This window comes from Nicotiana attenuata, chromosome 3, assembly GCF_001879085.1.
Source record: "Nicotiana attenuata strain UT chromosome 3, NIATTr2, whole genome shotgun sequence".
Lineage (NCBI taxonomy): Eukaryota > Viridiplantae > Streptophyta > Magnoliopsida > Solanales > Solanaceae > Nicotiana > Nicotiana attenuata.
This window is the reverse complement of record NC_031991.1, coordinates 67,413,317-67,418,634: the sequence shown is the minus strand read 5'-3', so window position 1 is coordinate 67,418,634 and position 5,318 is coordinate 67,413,317. Positions and strand designations below refer to the sequence as shown.

The 5,318-nt window shown below is 38.2% G+C and overlaps 1 long non-coding RNA gene across 1 annotated transcript; it reads right to left on the bottom strand.

Annotated features, from left to right (window-relative positions):
* LOC109224699 lies at nt 3,362-5,074 on the bottom strand. Its single transcript, XR_002067762.1, has 3 exons — nt 4,692-5,074; nt 3,630-3,679; nt 3,362-3,538 (listed from the first exon to the last, which is right to left on the bottom strand). It is a non-coding gene; the product is annotated as an uncharacterized LOC109224699 (long non-coding RNA).

Sequence of the window (5,318 nt, the reverse complement as noted above, 5' to 3'; positions counted from 1 at the left end):
AATAAATATATTATGGAAAATATATATTTTCCGGTCGTTAACTAGTTTTAGCAACCAACCTTTTACTGGTCGTAGATTATCTTTTAGAGACGAGCAGCACTGGTCCCTATTTTAAATAATTGTAGTAACTTTAATGTCGACCGTATTTCTGGTCTCTTATAACCACAAGCACTCTGTCACGACCCGAATTTCCCACCCTCGGGAGTCGTGATAGCGCCTACTAATCGGAGCTAGGCAAGCCAAGTATTAAAACATTGTCCGATAACATCTCAACAATATAAATAAAACGAGTCATTTAAATTAATGCGGAAGTCTTAAGTATAAATAAACTAAAAACAAATGCGAAAATTCAATTTCAACCTCTACCCAAGACTGGAGTCACTAACTCACGAACGTCTATAGAATACTACATACAAAGTCTGAACAAGGTACAATACTGTTTGCTTCGGTACAAGTGATAACAAACTAAATAAAATAGGAAGGGACTCCGGCCTGCGGACGTCAGCAAGGCTACCTCGAATGTCCCTGGACTGAAGTCAACTCCCAGTCAAATACTGCTGTGGTCCAAAAGCTACTCCGGTACCGTGATCTGTGCAAAAGAGTACAGAAGTGTAGCATCAGCACAACCGACCCCATGTGCTGGTAAGTGCCTGGCCTAACCCCGGCGAAGTAGTGACGAGGCTAGACAGGACTACCAAACCAACCTGTGCAGTTCAATACATATATATGCAATAAAAGGAAAGAATGCAGAAATTAAACAGTTAGGAGGGAGAGGAGCATACTATAGGGGAAGTACAGTCCGGATATAAAGTCAGCAATTTAAGCAAGAAACCGTGCAATAACAATAATTAATGAGAGCAGGAAAATTAACAGTTGCATGGCATCAACCTTCGTGCTTTTACTCTCATTCTCACAAAAAGCAATCAAATAAAGTGCACGACATCAACCTTCGTGCTTTTCCTCACATAACTCTCATATCATGGCACGGAATAATCCTTCATGCAATTGTACTCAAATCAGGGCACGGAATGTTCCTTTTGTGCATAAATAATCAAAACATGGCACGGAATGACCCTTCGTGCAGATATCATCAAAACATGGTACGGAATGACCCTTCGTGCAAATATAATCAAAACATGGCACGGAATGACCCTTCGTGCAAATATAATCAAAACATGGCACGGAATGACCCTTCGTGCAAATATAATCAAAACATGGCACGGAATGATCCTTCGTGCATTATCACTCTTCCTCACCCAAACAGTAATCACAACCAAACGGGGCGAGAGGAGAAACAAATAATAAGAAATGTCCCGGCAAGGGAAAAACACAAGTAAACAGCTAAATCCCGGCAAGGGAGCAACAACAATAACTTTCACATCCCGGCAAGGGAGATAATCAATATACTCAAACCATCCCGGCAAGGGATTAATCATATCTCTTTCTATTTCTTTCATTTCTTACTCAATAGTCTTTTTATCGTTCGAGCCAACGCTCCAAAGAATTTACAATTTATAATTAATCCTCATACTCTTCACATTACATAGAATTCATCAATTAACATGGAAGAGTCATAACAATATCAGAATAAGTACAAACAAGGACCCACGGTCATGCTAGACACCGGTGTATAGATACTCGTCACCATGCCTATACACTGTACTCAACATTTAGCAATTAGCAATCAACACTCTAATCTTATTCCCTCAAGCCAAAGTTAGATCGAACACTTACCTCAAATGCTCCAAAGTCAACTCAAGCCTCTAGTATAGCTTTACCCCTCAAATTCGGCTCCAACTCAGTCAAATCTATGAAATAATGACTTTACAATATTAATAATAGCTAAGCAAACTAAACCCAATGCTTAAATATGAATTTCTAAGCTTTCTTCCCAAAATTCCAAAAATCAACCCCGGGCTCGCTTGGTCAAAACCCGAGGTTCGAACCAATTCCATGTCACCCATTCCCCCACGAGCCCGAATATACAATTTGTGTTCAAATTCGACCCCAAAACGAGGTCTAAATCAAAGAAAATTGAAAAGCCCTAATTCTACCCTTTTCCCCCAATTTACACCTTAAGTTACATGATTTAGGTCTAGGAATTTGATAAATGATGATAGATAATGAAGAAAACGAGTTAGAAAATACTTACCCAAGAAGCTTTGGTGAAGAATCGCTCTAAGAGTCCCCTAGGGGCTGTGGAGAAGAAGAGCTCGTGTGAAATTTGGGAATAATCCCGTCACTGGTCTGTTTTTGAGCTTTAAAAATCACTGGGCAAAAATGCCCTTCGCGTTCGTGGGAAGGGGGCCGCGTTCGCGAAGGGTAGATGAGTTAAAGCATCGCGAACGCGAGATGCTAGTCGCGAACGCATAGAAGGATGGGGCTGGGTCCGGGATTTGCTTGTACGCGAACGCGAGATGGGGCTCGCGAACACGGTGAAGGGGAAACCAAGGCTACGCGAACGCGGGGACTTGTCCGCGAACGCGAAGAAGGGAAAGCCCACTGGTACGCGAACGCGAGCTGAGTGCTGCGAACGCGAAGAAGCAATTATCTGAGCAAAAATTGCGGAAAAATCTGCTATCATTCTAAGTTTAAAAAAAACACCCCGAACACCTCTGAAAACACTCCCGAGCCCTCGGGGCTCCTAACCAATCACACACGCTAACTCAACAACATCCTACGAACTTAACCGTGCGATCAAATCGCCAAAATAACATCATAAACGAGGAATCAAACCTCAAAATCATCACTTTTTCATCAAACTTCATAAACTTCAAATTTTAGATATTTAGGTCCGAAACACGTCAAATGACGTCCGATTTCGACCAAATTTCACAGAAAGCACTTAAACCATATATAAGACTTGTACCGGGCGTCGGAACCAAAATACGAGCCCGATACCACTATCTTTTAATCAATTTTCATTTCTATTTTCCTTAATAATTTCAGAAAAATAATTTCACAGAAAAATTCTTTTCTCGGGCTCTAGACCTCGGATTTCGACTCCGGGCACATGCCCGAGTCCCATATTTTTCTACGGACCCTCCGGGACCGTCAAATCACGGGTCCGGGTCCGTTTACCAAAAATGTTGACCGAAGTCAACTTTAATCATTTTAGAACTACATTTTGAAATTTTTCACTGAATTTAACATATAATCTTTCCGGCTACGCGCCCGGACTGCGCACGCAAATCGAGGCAAGTAAAAATGAGGTTTTCAAGGCCTCGGAAGCACGGGATAAAAGAGAAAACAGGTGATGACCCTTTGGGTCGTCACACAGTCCTAAAGCTTGATGTCACAAAAAAGTTATTTTTATCAATAAATGTCAAATTGCTATATAAAAAGTTATTAATTAGAGTGTTAACATCGCATGATGTTATATAGTTTCAATATTTGCTCAACACCTTAACAAAAAAACTTAGCTAACATCCTGAGCGAGACTATGATATCATGTTTTACATAACATCCCTAGCAAAATAATAATGAGTTGTGTTTCTTCTAAACTTTCGTCTTGACTTGTAGCTTCAATCTTCAAAACCTGTAAGTAAAATTTTTGAAAAGACGATGATTAATAACTATTGGTAAAATAATATATGTAAATTTACACTAGCTATGGTTAAACCGCTTACCCCAAAAGCAGTGTAAATTCATCAGGTGTTATCCAGCAACATCAACAAGGCTACAAGAATATAAGAAAATCAATTAGAAAAGTTTTGGAACGGTAAATCAAACTTCGGTTCGAGAAAAGAAGAGGAAAATGTTTATTTTGTTATTTTGTATAAGTCACACATGGAACTAGAACTAAGAGTAAACAGAACAATTGTCCTCTAAAGCTATAAAAGGATATCTGTAGAAATTAAAAGGCCATCAAAGTCTCAAACCGACAAACAACTATATATGTTACCTAGGTAAGACTTAAAATAGTAAAAGTTACAAATATATGGACCATGAACATGAATATTATTGCAGCTGAAATGAAGATGTTTTATTTCCAGCTAGACAGTTTGAGAGTGTGACCACATATGAAACTTGCATTCTTTGGTATAAGCTTGTGGTCCATTTCAGAAAATTCCAGATTGGTTTGACTTCCATCTTTTTTGGATCTCAACCAAGACCTGAATATATATCATCATATAGGATATATGAATTAATTAGAATCCACTAATCAAAACGATTGCACTGTTTCCACCAAACAATTGTTCCTTGAGTAAAGAGGTAGAGAATGAAAAACGGCCTTTAAATATTGCCAACAGTTGCAGGCTACAAATCACTTTTGACATTCCTTATTTGTTAATCTTACTGCATTAGTTTATACTCTAAATTTAGCTTTAAAAAAGGGCAATTTGATATTTTACCGGCCTCCCTGACAGTGGGCATAATTAGCCTTCTCTAAGAATTATCAAATATCACAAACATCTGGTGTAGGATCCAAAGATTCTACATATTCTTGATATGATAGTTCATATGCTTGCAAGGTAAAAAAACTTAAGAAACTTAAAACTCGTAGTTTACTCGCTAGTGTCATCACTCACTGAACGAGCCTTTCAATTAGTACCAGTTGAGTGCTTCTGCCGATAGTTTTAAATTTGAAGGAATATAAATTCATGGATGCAACAGAGATAGCAATAAGATAGAAATGACTATATAAAAATCAACAAAAAAAATTAAGAAGCAGGGTATATTGTACTAACTTGATCAAAAGACAAAAATAGTCATTCAGTTGAGCGATGTCGTAGGCGAGACATGTGATTGTTGAGCAGCGAAGAATTCCTTTATTTTCTTCATTTCTTTCATCTCATCTTCTAAGGTAGACAAGCGTTCTTGTAAGGATTTGTTTTCCTCACTCAAAGTTTTGTTTTCCTCTCGAGTTAAACGTAGCGCGGATAGTAAGTCAGCCTTTGAAGAAGCGCCACCTTTCAAGTCTTTCGCCGTTACTCCACCCCAAAGCCAAATACATGGCTACGACTTTGAGGTTCGCAACATTTTTCTACTATCTCTATGCTAGGTAGAGATGGATCTGATTGAACAATTTCTTCAATTTGAGCCTTCAAAGCATACAAAGAAATATTTTATATCAAAATCCATAATAATTTCAGCTAATTTACATACTCAATTTACCAAATATATATGTTTTTCAATCGCTTCAGGTTCAACAAGCTTGTTATTTTTCTTACGTGTCTCAAAGAAAATTGTTGCCAGATCTTGTGGATTGCCATCTTTTCCGCCCTTAACATCAAAGGCAAACATGTCAAAAAACAACTCGTAGATATTTCCTTTAATAAATAGAGATTTTATGATAATACTAATTCATAAAGAGA